General features: G+C 33.6%; 2 pseudogenes; one reads left to right on the forward strand and one right to left on the reverse strand.

Moving 5' to 3' along the window:
- Window positions 1–1,653: 1,653 nt before the first annotated feature.
- Window positions 1,654–2,927, reverse strand: LOC114401930 (annotated as a pseudogene).
- A 1,154-nt stretch (window positions 2,928–4,081) lies between these two features.
- Window positions 4,082–15,441, forward strand: LOC114401931 (annotated as a pseudogene).
- The last annotated feature ends 741 nt before the right edge of the window (window positions 15,442–16,182 follow it).

Here is a 16,182-nt window from a genome sequence, read left to right on the forward strand (position 1 = left end):
CAGCCCCAAAGCTTACAATTTTTTTTTAAGTCCAAGTCCATAAATGAAATAAAATAAAATTTGGACAAAATAAGATAAGATTGGATGAAATAAAATTTGGATAAAATAAAATCTAGATGAAATAAAATCTGGATAAGACAAGATTTGATAAAATAAAATTGTCTGCTCCCTTCAAGTCCAAGCCCAATTCCGGATTCAAGCCCAATTGCTTATAATTCTCCTGAAATTAAATTAAAAACACAAAATTAGTCAAGTAGGCCCAAATGATAAAACTGCATAATTAATTTGACAATTAAGGCTAATCAGTAATTAAAATGGTGACAAAAAGGATTAAGAAATAGGAGAAAATAATGACACATCAATTCTCTGAAGCATTTGATGCAACCCGAGTCTCTATTCTCCTTGGGTTTTTCAAGGTAGATCTTATTTGCTCACATTCTTAGTAATTGTGAATTTGTGTGAAAATGAAGCAGTACTACAGTAGGTTTTTTTTGTCAGCTTCATTAGTTATGTGTAGCTCAAGGTATTCTACGACATACAAATTTGAATTATGGATTGTCCATATGATGTTATTGTTCACACTTTGAAATGTAATTTCATCCAACTCTTTCTGTTGTTCTTATAAAGTGCAATGAGCTAAGTGTATATAATGTTGTATCTACAAATTATATGCATGTGTCTTCATAAATCCTTTTATCAAAACGAGGAAGAAAATTCCTTTTTCTTTTTGGTAACTTTTAATAGATTAGGATATTAAACATTTGTTGACACTACCTTTTGTATTTTCACTTTGAATTGATTTCACTTTTTCAAAAGAGGAATCATGTTTGTGAGTTCCAATGTTTATGCAAAATTTCTTTATAAATACCATTAGTTCTAAAACAATATTGTTAAAAACAGAGTAAGTTTTGTGCTACCATTAGTTCTAAATCATCTATTTTCATCATCATCAATCATATGATTGCCATATTTCTGCACAATTTGGTCTCACATCATCATATATAAGCATGCTTAATAAATTGCATTGGCCTTGTTTGTCGATTTAAATTGGTGTTCAATTGAAAATGTTGTTGTTACTAGTTAATGATCTGATCATGTGATTAGTGTTACTAACTTAATTGTTTTGCAGGACAAGTGTTGCTAGATGGGAATGATGTTTAGTCATTGAAGCTTAGATGGTTGAGACAACAAATAAGACTAGTGAGTCAAGAGCCTGCTTGTTTGCTACCACAATTTGAGAAAACATAATCTTGGGTAGGCCTGATGCAAACCAGGTTGTGATTGAAGAAGCTGAAAGAGTGGCTAATGCTCACGCTTTCATCATCAAACTTCCCGAAGGTTATGAAACTCAGGTTAGTCAACTTAAGCTAATGTTGCTTGGTGAAATTGGTCCAGTGAAAAATGCATATTTTGTGATGGTGGTTGATGATCAACCACCCTAATGGTCCTGTAAAATCAATCACATCATTCACATCAAGCATGCCTTGTTTCCATCACACACGCCAGCTGATTCACGCACTTAATTAGTGGTCTAAAAGTATTTATGATTTTAGAGAATGGAAAAACAATAGATTATAACTAGAGATATAACTTTAATGCTGGACATCCTTTAATTTTTATACCAACAAACATTGCCTAGTGGTATGGAGTAGGCTAAGTATGAAAAGTTTTGGGAATGAGATATAAATTATCTTTTCTAGTGACTGTTATTCCAAATATCTCAGTCATGTCCAAATCTTCATGTTTCATTCCGTTGGGAAGTTTCCAATCAAAATGATACATCAACATTGCAAGTACACACTCAACATTGCTTAAGCCAAATGTGAGGCCAGGGCACATTCTTCTTCCAGCACCAAATGGGATGAACTGAAAGTTATTGCCTTTGTAGTCAACAGAACTTTCAATGAACCTCTCAGCCTCAGTCCACAGATTTGGATCTCTTCCAATTCCTCAAGCATTCACTATGACCCTGCTTTTCATAGGTATATGATACCTATTGATCTCACATGCTTGTCCATATTCTCTATCCACTTTTATTAGGCTTTCCTTCATTACCAAAATACAGTCTTACCTCAGCCTGTGCCTTTTCCATTATTCTTGGATTTCTAATCATTTCTGCCATTGTCCATGTTATGGTAGCAGATGATGTATCATTTCTAGCTACCCCCAAAGATGTCCTTCAAGTAAAGAAAAATTAAATTATGTTTTCTATGTCTTACACTCATTTAAGAAGTTACATATCGCCACACAGTAGCGAGTTAATTAATAATTTACTGATTTACCAAAGGGAGCATAGCATGAAAGTAGTGCTTCGGTTTCCACTTTTGATTTTTTAATTTTGGAAATAAGGAAATATTCCAATAAAGAAATCAGAAAACATATATATTCTCAAAATAATTTTTTTAAGCAGTTTTGTTTCCCTATCTTCAATTTTATTATTTTAGTTTTTGTTATGAAAAATAGTTCTTTAAAAATCGTTTTACAAAACATTTATAAAAAATAAAGTAAAAAACTAATACACAATCAAACTGGCCTACTCTCCACTTTTATATAGTGCAATAACATTGGTGGAGGATGTCAATATCTTTACCCAGATCACAGCCTTGATACTTTCATCACTTAAGCAAAACTCCTTCTTCAAGAGCACATCTAAAAGAACTTCCCCCACTTCTTGGTCATTTGGGACACTTGACTTAGCCTCTCTATGCTCATCGATGATGTTTTACATTATCTGGTCAGCGCTTGTTGATGCAACTTTTCAAGCTTAGGCTTCCAGCCAGACATGTGCTGAAGAAATGTCACAGTAAGAGTACAAATGCCGGAAGTCAAATGGCAACATATAATAAAGGTAAAAGCACGTGTATATTTGCGTGATATATATTAATTGCTTGAGAAGTTGACATTTAGTTAAAAAGATACTTAGCCATGTTATACATGCATGGCTAATAAATAAAGTAACAAAAGTTGTAGTAATATATAATTAAATTTTGTTGTATTCATGCATTTAAATTTGGGTCAAAGGTTTCTCAGGCTTTGCTGGAATTTGTGACGCCCTGTTAGTGGAATTATTGGCAATTATATTAAAACTAGTCCTAACTCGTTGGAACATTGATTTTATGAATGTGGATTATTCACTTGAATTGCACCTCAACTTGTTGCAAGCCACTTTGTATAAAATAATATATAATAGTATAATATTATATAGGTTAGATGGTAAAATAGGAAAGCAGAAATATAGAGATGTGTCACATAACTATTACAGTAGGTAACTAACTTTTCATAGAAAGAAGATAATAATGAATTTATGATAGTTAAGCTACGTACAAGAGAAGAGCAAAGCCTTATCATAGTATACCGATCTTGACTTTAGCATAAAACAACATTTAAATTAAAATATATGCTAAATAAAAAAATGGTAAGTTGAAATGCTGAAATAGACACAATGTATCACGTAATTATTATAGTAGGTAACTAAGCATTTATTTAGAAAGAGGATAATGTCTCTAGACTTTATTGAAGTTGTTTAAGGTACAAGAATAAAGTAGCTTATCATAGTAAAATGTGAAACCCACATTTTAGTTAGGAGTCTATAATTGCAACCTCTATTATTTTAGTTAGGATGGATTTATTTTGTCAACAAGCAAACCCAATGATTTTTAAATGGAGTTTGTAAAAGTCAAAGCCTTGAAAGTGATTGGTCATACAATGCATTTTTACCTTAATTCAGGATGTCCTCACGGAACAAATCCAAGAGATAGCGCCGAGATGCATGCTTTTTGCAGATGACATAGTCCTCCTTGGAGAGTCGAGGGAGGAGTTGAATGAGAGGTTGAAAACTTGGAGACGAGCTCTAGAAACACATGACTTTCGCCTAAGCAGAAGCAAATCGGAGTATATGGAATGTAAGTTCAACAAAAGAAGGAGGGTTTCTAACTCAGAGGTGAAAATAGGAGACCATATTATCCCTCAAGTCACACGGTTTAAATATCTTGGGTCTGTAATACAGGATGATGGGGAAATTGAAGGGGATGTGAATCATCGCATTCAAGCAGGATGGATGAAATGGAGAAAAGCTTCGGGGATGTTATGTGATGCAAAGGTACAGATCAAGCTAAAGGAAAAGTTTTATCGGACTGCGATAAGACCGGCGATTTTGTACGGAACAGAATGTTGGGCGGTCAAGAGCCAACATGAGAATAAAGTAGGTGTAGCGGAGATGAGGATGTTGCGGTGGATGTGTGGTAAGACTCGACAGGATAAAATTAGAAACGAAGCTATTAGAGAGAGGGTTGGAGTAGCGCCTATTGTAGAGAAGATGGTGGAAAATAGACTTAGGTGGTTTGGGCATGTAGAGAGAAGACCGGTAGACTCTGTAGTGAGGAGAGTAGACCAGATGGAGAGAAGACAACCAATTCGAGGCAGGGGAAGACCCAAAAAGACTATAAGAGAGGTTATCAAAAAGGATCTCGAACTTAATGATTTGGATAGAAGTATGGTACTTGATAGAACATTATGGCGGAAGTTGATCCATGTAGCCGACCCCACCTAGTGGGATAAGGCGTTGTTGTTGTTGTAGAAGGTAACATGGTTTGGTCAACAATGCATGCGCGAGAATACAGAGGAATTGGATATCTATTATTACTTATTAATTAAAGAGAATAACTACCAAAACTGGAGATGCCCAGAACATAGAAACAAAAAATGAAGACTGACATTAAACTCACTGTATAAATTAAACAAATAAATACTTTGTGTTGACGTTTTCATTATCTACTGATACACAATGAGAAGCTCTCCAATTTGTCAATGAATTATTTTTAATGAGAATTTCAATTTACTCTTGCTGCCAGGAGTAGGTCCTAAGGTTCCATTAATTTGGATTTAGTGATCTATACTGGTCTAAGGTTCAATTTACTCTTTCTGTACCTTTTCCATTCATATCTTTTGGACAAAAATTTCATGTCCTCCCTATTTCGATTTCTAGTGTTACTGTTTCATTAAGATTGTTTCTTATCTTTAATAGTGTCTTTGCATTTCTTTTGGATCCTTTGAAAAACATAATGGATTTGTTGGAGTTATTAGGCAAAGAAAAGCCCTTAATATGACTGACTACAATAGTAAATTATGCTTTCGTTTGACTGCAGGCAATCTTTCTTCCTGTTGTTGGGCTTGTTGACCCTGACAAGTTAAAACCTGATTATCTGGTTGGTGTTAACAAAGATAGTTACTTAATCTTGGATACTTTGCCTTCTGAGTATGATTCATGAGTAAAGGCCATGGAGGTTGATGAAAAGCCAACGAAGGACTACAATGACATTGGTGGTTTAGAAAAGCAAATACTCTATAGTTACGAGCAATTTATCAATGCACTCTTTCTTTTTTTTCTTCTTATTTATAATTAGGTAATAGGGTCTCTGATAATGTGATCAATAACTTGGTCTCTGCCACCAGATCCAAGAATTGGTTGAAACTATTGTTTTGCCAATGACCCACAAGGAGCGGTTCCAGAAATTTGGAGTTGGTCCACCGGAGGGAGTGCTCTTATATGGACCTCCAGGAACTGGAAAAACACTAATTGCCCATGCTTGTGTAGCACAAGCAAATGCCACTTTTCTGAAGTTGGCAGGTCCACAGCTGGTCCAGACATGACTCTTCCATTTTTACTTTCTTATTATGACTAAATTCATTGTATCTTATTTTGAATTGTTGGTAATTTTAATTTTCTGTTTTTTAATGGGCAGATACTTTACTCATCAATCTTTTTCAGCTAATAATTTTCTTGTGAATTTTGTTGATGAAACTCATTGACTGTATGGGGATTAGTTATTCTTATATTATGTTTTCATATTAAGGATATAAATATGCTTTGGCTCTAGCAAAACTTGTCTGCGATGCCTTTCAGCTGGCAAAAGAGAAGTCTCCATGCATTATATTTATGGATGAAATTGATGCAATTGGAACAAAGCATTTCGATAGGTATGAGCAAGTAGGAATTTAGATCTACATATTCATTATCTTTTATTTTCTTTTCTTTTTTTATTGGGAAAGGGTTGGTTCTTGTTTCAATAATAACAGTTTTGCAACCTTGTGATGTTATTTGGTTGCTAGTTGTAGTGAAGTAAGTGGAGACAGGGAGTTACAATGAACAATGTTAGAATTGCTCAATCAGCTTGATGGTCGTAGATATATATATATATATAAAAACATTTTAAGACGGTTTTCCAAAAAAATTGTCTTAGAATCTTAAAATTATTTCATTTTTTGTTTAAAAAACATTCTAAGACGATTCTATGAAAAACCGTCTTAGAATCCTATATTTATTTTAATTTTTATAATAAAAAAATTATATTCTAAGACGGTTATTTGACTAACCATTTTAGAAAGTAGTCATTTTAAGATGGTTATTTTTTTTTAGAACTGTCTTAGAATGTGCAGTTTTTCTAAGACGGTTTTTTAAAAACCGTTGTAGAAAGTTTTTGACTTTCCACATTGTTGGCTACAATGACGGTTCATAGAACTGATGTAGAAACATGTTTTTCTAGTAGTGTCTTTTGGTTGGGATTTTAATTAACATGCAAAGACATCAATCACAAACACCGGTAATCACCTAAATGTTGATTGAACCTACTACATAGGAGAAATGCATACGTAGGAGTAATAATGAGTGGTTTTATGTAAAGGTGATTCAAACCTATGGCCTACCAACTGGTTGATGTAAAGACAGACTTGTGGGAATTTTATCAAATGGATGTAGTTTTCTTTCGATTCTTTCATATAGGGATTGATTTCAAATAATTTCTAATAAAAATAGGGTAAGTCATAACAGATGTTATAACTTCTAAGTTAGAAGTCGTAACATCTATTATAACTTATTATTTTTATTTTTTTAAACTAAAGTTGTAAATTTTTTACGATTTTAATTTATATTTTTTTACAACTTCAAATTCGTAATTTTTTTTTAGATTTTACAAATTTGAAGTCGTAATTCTTTTTCTTCTTCTTTTTTTAGCTGTTTTAGGCTTTTTTTAATTACTTGTATTTTATTTTCTTTTGCTTTCAATTTTTTTTTAAAATTATAAATAATTTTATTTGTTTAATTATTAAATAAATATTTTTAATTTTACTTGTTATTAGTTTTATTTAATATCTTGTATATTTTTATGGTTTATTTAATATGTTATATGTTTTTAATATTATATATATGTTTTAATATTGTTTTATTTAATATATTTTGTATATTTAAAATTTAGATAATATTTATATAATGTCATTGAATTTGATTTGTTTTTGTAAATAAAATAAAAAACTAACTTAATGATATTTAATATTTGTTTTAATATTTGTTTCATTTTAAATACTTAAAATTTAAAATTGTGATTCTTAATCTTGTATTTCATGCATCAAATTCTTGCTTTATTACATTTTCACCATATTTATTACTCATTATTTTATCTTTTGCCATAGGATATGAGATGAGAAAACCATGGTTTGAAGCAAAGTTGTTTGCAATGTGAGCAGAGTTTTCACAAGCAGCAGTTTAGTTGGACCAAATTCCCAAAAATAAATGGACTCATGCCTACGATGAAAAAAAATGGTATAATCATATGACTATCAACCTTGCTGAGTGTATGAATTCTATTTTGAAAGAAGCCCGAGCATAACCTATTACTGCCTTAGTCAATGAAACATTTAATAAAATTAATGATTCATTTGTTACTAATGGCATGAAAATCATGAATTTGATAAAGGCAAGACATAGGTACTCCGAAGACATATATGTCATGATCCATGAAAATCAACACATTGCTACCTTGCATTATGTTCGAATGTATGTTCGAGAAACAGGGAGTGTGAGGTTCGTGAAATTGCAACACTACTAGAAAAAAACACTTTTAACATCGGTTATTTTGGACATTTAACATCGGTTTTGAAGCGATGTTGAAACTACCGACGTTAAAAGTATCAATGTTAACATTGATTATGAAAATTGATGTTAAAATACACTATACAACATCGATTTTCAAGAAAACCAATATCCTATTATAAGAAATAAACAAAAAAAATATAAAATATGAAAAAACCAACATCAATTTTGTTTAAAACCGATGTTTTGGTGCAAAAAACATCGATGTTGAATTGTGTATTCTGAAACACTTTCTACATCGGTTTCAAAACCGATCTTGAAAGTGCTTACGACATTAGTTTTGGCCAAAACTAATGTAGAAAGTGTCTTTACAACATTGGTTGGCCAAAACCAATGTTGTAAAGACACTTTCTACATTGGTTTTAGATCAATCGATGTTGTTTTTTTGCCTTTTTAGAATGAACCAACCAGAACTAATTTACAAAAAATATATTTTAGTCTAATATAAATGTTATACCTAACTAAATAAATGCAAACAATGAATTTAAACTTGATCAACTTCTTATGAATAATTATCTACGAAATTAGATCCTATAACCAAAAATAAATTGATAAAATTCAAAACTAACCTTATATGCTTTATTTTCTGCCTTGAGCTTGCAAATCCTCTCCTCGTAGATGTATTTTTCGTTTGGGTCAAATGTTGAGGCATGGATTGGGCTCAAAAATAAAATTGTCGAAACAAACATAATAGTATTTCTGTTCTTACCTTGGGAGCACCAATTCCTTGTTGCTTTGTTTCTATCACATTGCCATGTGAGTCTAATCTCTAGTTGATTATATCGTGTTTCTGAGAGTTACACATCTAAATACCTATAACATTGTCATATATTATAAAATTATTGCACCAAAATCAAAGACATTTACTCTAGTGCCAAATTATTTTCATAAACATATAACATCCATGCATAATCATATTCCAAACAGTCCAAATATCTTAATCTAAGAATAGTCAAGATTGTCAATTTTTTAGTTACCATACCAAAATTATAGTTTAATTACTAATTTCTTTTGTTTTTTGGTAATTTAGTTTCACTAAATTATTAATTAATTTCTAACTTTGTGATATTTTCAAATGTCAAGAACCTTAATTGTGTGGTGGGCCCAACATGGTTTTTTATATATTATTTAATCACCAATAGACTAAGAAATCATCTGATAACCTTTGTAACACTAATCACACCTCTTAGCACCTTAATTTCATTATTTTAAGGGCAATTTAAAGTGCAGGGCAGTAGTTGCAACTCTATCACCCACTGCTACTAACATGAAATTCACAACACATGCAGTGTATCAACATTAGCTTGAACCTGTACATTGGGGATGAGTATTAATCATGAAGTTGGTAATTGTTAAAAAAAGGTATTACTTAGGTGAGATTCTTATATGAATTAGGACTAATATTTAAACTAATTAAGTTGATAATTAATTTTCATTGTCCTTCATCTAAATCACTACATATATAAATATATTTAATGTTTTATACTATAATTTAAGCCTAGTCCTTTATTTATAAAAAAATAAAAAAGAAAGAGAAATGTTTATATACAAAGCCTAGTAGTAGTCCTTGAATGAAGGAACTTTTAAGTTCTCAAGTTCTTAAGTTAACTAGGAACTTCACTTTTAAATCTTGATCCATTCATTTACAATGTGAGATATTAAGTCCTCTCAACATAATTTTTTTCTCTAGCATGATAAAAATCATTGGAGATATTGTGTACATTGTATCTTTTCAAAATTGTAGAACAAAAGGAAAGGACTTACAGGAAAGAAAGGATTAAGTTGAACAACCCCATGAGGAAGGACAAGAATTTATAACATGATCTTTAAACTCCTGTCCTAAATAAAAACTCAAGTGATTCTCACCCCTGTTAGAGACAATTTATTGACAACTTTTTTATCTTATACACAAAACGTATAGGACAAGTAATAAATAAAAATATATTATTTTGAAAAGGTAAATGTTTATTCTTTACTATTTAATTAATTAAAAATATTTATATTTTATAATGTATTTTATAATGCAAAAAGCACTGAAAAAATTTACCTTGAGGATTATGTTTAGCTTTGGATTGTGGTAGACCTAACGTGCTCATAGAAGATTCTTGGTACACACGTTTCATTGGGAGCAATGAACAATAACACTAGCATGCCACTCACATCATGTGTGGATAATGCTGCAAGAACCATTCGGGTGGAGATAATGGCAGTGAATGGAATGGACCTAACTTATGAATTATGATTGGTGATTACCATGTGAAAATTATGGTCTGTGAGACATTTAAAATGTTGATTTCCATATTGTTATATTACCTCTTAAAGCAATAAATTTCACAAGTTTAATATTTTTGATGTTTTGTATTTGAGATTAACTATTTATTCACTCATTGAGTGTTAAGAATACTTGTATTCATTCAAAATTTTGTTTGTTAAAGCTAGGAGTGACTTAGTGTTAAACAATACTTGGTGAAGAATACTTGTATAGCTAGGAGTGACAGGTTAGAATACTTGTTTTGTAATCAAGTTTTGATTAGTGGAACCCTTTACTAGTGAGTAAAGAAGAGCTAAACGTAACTCTGGTTGAGTGAACCAGTATAAACCAAATGTTACCACTTCTCTCCATAGTGGTTTATCAAGCCTTCTTATAACACTTTCTATCACTTCTTTTTAACACCAAGTGTTTTTTTAAAAATTGTTTTAGAACTCTCTTTTATCTATCACTAGACGAACATATTGATCTTCATTAAAATCAGCCTAATTCTCAATGGATGATCCATTTTTAATACATTACTATCTATATTAGATTTTATATTGCAAAAGTTTATATCTTTGATAAACTTACTATTCACCCCCTAGTGTGTTTCTTGCTATTTTAGTTGGTATTAAAGCTTGGCCTTAAGGGTTAAATATCTAACAATACTAAGGAAAAGATCCTATATATCAAAGATATGGAAGAAGGACTCTCCACCAACAAACCACCTCTATTCAGAGGCATAAAGTATGATTATTGGAAGGAGTGTATAATAGCCCACTTCGAATCGGTTCATATAGATTTATGGGACATGGTGGAAAACAAAGATTATATTCCATATGATGATTAGATGAATGAGATTCCTAGAGGCCAGTGGATGGAGTAACAAAAACTCATATTTTTTCTAAACTCCAAGGCTCGGTATATGATGTTGTGTGCTCTTTCAGAAGAAGAATACACCTCTATACACAATTTTATAAGTGTCAAACATATGTAGAACACTCTGGCTATAACATATGAAGGCACGTCACAAGTAAAGAGGAACAAACTCAGTCTCCTCACACGTAAGTATGAACTCTTCTCTATGGAAGAAAACAAAGATATATAATGTATGTTCAGATGTTTTCAAACCATTCTTAATGAACTAAGATCCTTAGGTAAAACTTGTGATAATTATGATGACATTGACAAAATTATAAGAACTCTATCTAAGAAGTGGAGACCACAGGTAACAACACTGAGAACTTTAAAGAATCTTGATTCTATATCCCTCAAGGTTCATAAACTTCAGTAGGATGAAGGACTCGAAAGAAAAAAGTCCTTGACTTTCAATAGCCAGAAGAACAAGAAGGCATCATCATCCAGAGAGCAAGTCTTGAGAAGTTCATCCAAAGCACTTAAAGTCGATGATTCATCTGATGATGAATTAGAAGAAGGGTGCAAGTAGAGAAACTCCTCAAGAAGAATGGTTAGAGAAAATAAGGATAAAAAAAAGATCCATAGTTTTCTAAGAGAACAAAAAGCTTGGGCATTTCATGTCTAAAAGTCCAGATTTGGAGAAAAGTCAAGATAAAAAGAAATTCTTCAAGATCAAATAAAAAGAAAGGTCTTATGAGCACATGGGAGGACCTAGACAACACCTCATCTGATGAAGACGATGAAGAAGCCAACATATGCCTGATGGTAGATACAACTTTTGAAGGGTCTGAATCAGACCAGGAAGGCGAGACGTCCTTGATAGCCAAAAGTAGACTCCTATCATGGTACCTAGACAGTGGTTGCTCATGGCACATGAAGGGAGAAAAGTGTATGTTCCAATGCCTAACTCCCTATGATGGTGGAATAATCACTTTCGAAGTGAATAAAAAAGGGAAAATAACCGGCGTAAGTAAGATAGGTATTCACCCCTATCCCTATATAGATATAGGTAGATAGATATAGATGTTTACTAATTAGATTATATTAAGCCTCTATCGATAATGTTATATTTGTTGAAGGTCTTAAATCACTGGTTATGGAATAGAAAACTTGGTCATGCAAGTTGGAGGTTAATCTCCAAATTGCAAAAAAACAACCTTGCAAGAGGATTACCAAATATGTCATATAAGGATGATTTACTTTATGATGCATGTCAAAAGGGGAAACAGATTAAAAACTTTTTTACCAGTAAAATCATTGTTTCCACCTCTAGACCTCTCCAACTACTACATTTTGATCTATTTGGTCAAACCAAAATTGCGTCCACCAGTGGAAAGAGGTATGAAATTGTCATAATGAATGACTACTCTAGGTGGACATGGGTTATGTTCTTAAACCACAAAGATAAATCTTTTGATATCTTAATTAAATTCTATAAATGAGTTCAAAATGAAAAAGGAGTATGCATTAATTCAATAAGAAGTGATCATGGAGGTGAATTTGAAAATGACAGGTTTCAATTGTTTTGTGAAGAAAATGGAATTCTTCATAATTTTTCAACACCAAGAACACCTCAACAAAATGGGGTAATTGAAATAAAGAACTGATCTCTATAAGAGATGGCTATAACCATGCTCAATGATAATTCAACCCTTGAAAAAGTTGAAGAAGCAGTGAATATTGTGTGTTACCTTCAAAATAGAATTTACGTAAGACATGTCCTAAAAAAGACTCCTTATGAGTTATGGAAGAGACGAAAATCCAACATATCATATTTTCATCAATTTGGATGCAAATGTTTTATTCTCAACACAAAGGATAGCTTGGGAAAATTTGATTTGAAAAGTGATAATGGGATATTCCTTGGATACTTTGAAAATTCAAGAACCTTAGTAGTTGAATAAGCTATTCATGTAAGATTTGACACAAATAAGTTTCATAAAGATTTTTCAGAGCTAGAAGAGTCTTTTGCATATTTAAGACTAGATGACAACTATATATCAACTAGCTCCTCCAAAAAAAGATAAAAAATAGAAGCGTCCACTCAACAAGAAGTTCAAGCAAAGGTAAGAGAACCCATTGGACACATCATGAGAAGAAATAATCCAGAAAGCCAAATCATTGGTGATCCAGCAGATCATGTTCAAACAAGATCATCACTAAGAATAGAAAAGGCATACTACACTAATTTCTAAAATGTAACCTAAGTACATTGATGATGCAATGCAAGATGACAATTGGGTGAAAGCAATACAAGAGGAGCTTGACCAATTTCAAAAGAATGATGTTTGAAAGTTAGTCGAATTACCAACAGGATAGAAAGCAGTAGGAGCAAAATTGGTCTTTCGTAACAAACTGGACGAAGATGGTAAGGTTGTGAGAAACAAAACAAGGTTAGTTGCTAAAGGATACTCACAATAAGAAGGTATAGAGTACAAAGAAACTTATGCACCTATAGCGCGTTTAGAGGCAATACGCATCTTACTTTTATTTACAACTTATAACAATATAAAGATGTATCAAATGGACGTAAAAAGTGCATTTCTAAATGGCATAATGCAAGAGGAAGTTTATGTTGAATAACCTCCAAGGCTTGAAAGTGAAACCTTTCTGCAACATGTTTTCAAACTCAACAAAGCCTATATGGACTTAAGCAAGGTCCTAGAGCTTGGTATAAAAACTAAGTTCATTTCTCCTAAAAAATGGCTTTGAGTGAGGAAAGGTTGGCACAACACTCTTTGGCAAAAACTATGATTCTGAGTAGTTTTTATTAGTGCAAGTATATGTGGACGATATCATTTTTGGTGCTTCTAATGAAATGCTTTGTGAAGATTTTTCAAAGTTGATGCAAACTGAATTTGAAATGAGCATGGTGGGAGAGCTAAAATTCTTTCTTGGATTACAAAAACAAACACTCAAAGACATCTACGTTCATTAGACCAAGTAGGTGAAAGAATTACTGAAGAAATTCAACATAGGCAACACAAAATAGATGAATACTCCTATGCAACCCACCTTATACCTTGGACTATACGAGGAATCAAAGAAGGTGGATGGGACTCAATATAGAGCAATGATTGGTTCACTGCTCTATCTCACTACGTCTAGGCCTGATATCATGTTCAGTGTTTGTCTATGTGCAAAATTTCAAAAGGATCCAAGGGAAGTTCATCTAATTGCAGTCAAACATATATTTAAATATCTAATCGGAACTCCTAACCTTGATCTTATGTTCAAAAGAAGATAAAGTTTCAGGTTCATAAGCTATTGCGATGCGAACTATGTTGGCGATAAAGTTGAAAGAAAAAGCACAAGTGGAAGTTGTTACTTTATAGGTGGCAACTTAGTAACTTGGATATGCAAGAAGCAAGGCTCAACTGCATTGTCCACTACTAAAGTAGAATATATTTCAAATAGCAAGTTGTTATGCTCGACTTTTTTGGATAAAGAGTCAATTTGAAGACTACAGTGTCTTTGAGAGTAAAGTTCCCATCTCTTGTGATAATAGAGCTGCTATCAGTATTTCAAAAGATCCAACAATTGGTATCAAATTCTTTCATCTCTGACTTTGCCATAGGCATGGGCAGTAGTGACTCCAGGGGTTCGATTCAACAACCCCTAGAGGACCGAGAGGTCATCTCCATCGGTAGTTCCTCCTTGGAGGAGACTTATTGTGGAGCTTCTGATGACGAATTATTTTCCTTGGAGAGAGTGAGGGTGTCGTGTCGTGCCTGTGGAGGCACCTCTCACCTCTAAGGTAGGGTGCAACCTTTTGCTAGTTCTTTGGTTAGGGAACCCATTCCAATCACCACGATTCTCCCCCTTCTATTTCTGGGGGAGCAAGGTAGAGTAGTGGCAAGGACGTTAGGGTAGCCACCATGCTGGGTCGCCATCATCCCCCCTTTCTGTTGCTAGTTATGAGTGGGTGAGGGACGATGTTTTGAAATATAGGTCCTCTATTACTTTCACAATGAGCGTCACTGCTTTGCAATGCCAACTAAGGTTGGCAAGCCCCAAGGACTCTTGCAAGATAGCCATTTAGGCTTGTGGGAGCAATGATTTCCCTTTTCTGAGTGCGGTGTCAGGCAGCCCACCCTTCTTTTTTGTGTACCATTGTTTCTTTGACATTCTGGGTTTGGTTTTCCCCTTGAACACATTTCAGTGTGCTCTGCTTGAGCACTTGAACATGGCCCTTTCTCAACTCTACCATAATAGTTGGGCCATGGTGAGGGCCTTTGAAATTTTGTGCCCCTTCTTCAACATTCGGCCTAGTGTGCTAGTGTTTTTGTACTTTTTTCAGATGAAGTTGATGGGAAAGATCTATTGGGTCCCCTTGAACAATGTTTAAGTTGTTCTAGTTCGACTCGAACATGTTTTGCCGCTTCAAGGACCATTTATTCAAGGTCCTAGCTATTGACATCGTGGATGATGGCTTGTCACTAATGTTCAATCAGGACGAGGAACCCTACTTCCTGTTCTACTGGCAATTTGATCCCACCAGGTTCAAGTCTTTCGACGAGGATCTGTTGACCCTTATGGAGAGGGTTGACAAAGCTATATTGGAGCAACTACCAGCCTCGCTGGATTTGCGAGCCATTTTGTCTCTTCCTTCGGCAGACGAGCCTTCCACTGCCTTGGATGGTAAAGTGCCTTACCTTGTCCTTTTTTGTGTCTCAGGTAGGTTTCGGCTTAAACTAACACTTGTTGTGTTGTTGCTACTTGTTTTTTAGGTATTATGGGTGACTTCTCTTGGAGGCCCCTGGTGAAGAAGGTCAAACTTGGAAGGGGTTAACCTATCATTGAGGTTGGCTCTATTGCTAGTGTTGTTGAGGTCTCCCCCGATATTCCTTTCTCTATTTTGGCAAAGAGGAAGCGAGATGACGACACTGGGAGTCAGGCTGTAAGAAATCGAGGGCCCCTTTTAGCCTTCATGCGCTGAGGCAGGATGCAGGGTAAACGCTCAGTTATTGCCAACCAGTCTAGTGGTATCTCCTCTTGTGGAATCATGTACTTTAGGTTGTGCTTGTCGTAGTTACCAACTTGGGTTTTTGAGGGAGTGCTTACCAAGGGTGGATCTTAGGTTTTTGTA

This window comes from Glycine soja, chromosome 20 (assembly GCF_004193775.1).
Source record: "Glycine soja cultivar W05 chromosome 20, ASM419377v2, whole genome shotgun sequence".
Taxonomy (NCBI): Eukaryota; Viridiplantae; Streptophyta; class Magnoliopsida; order Fabales; family Fabaceae; genus Glycine; species Glycine soja.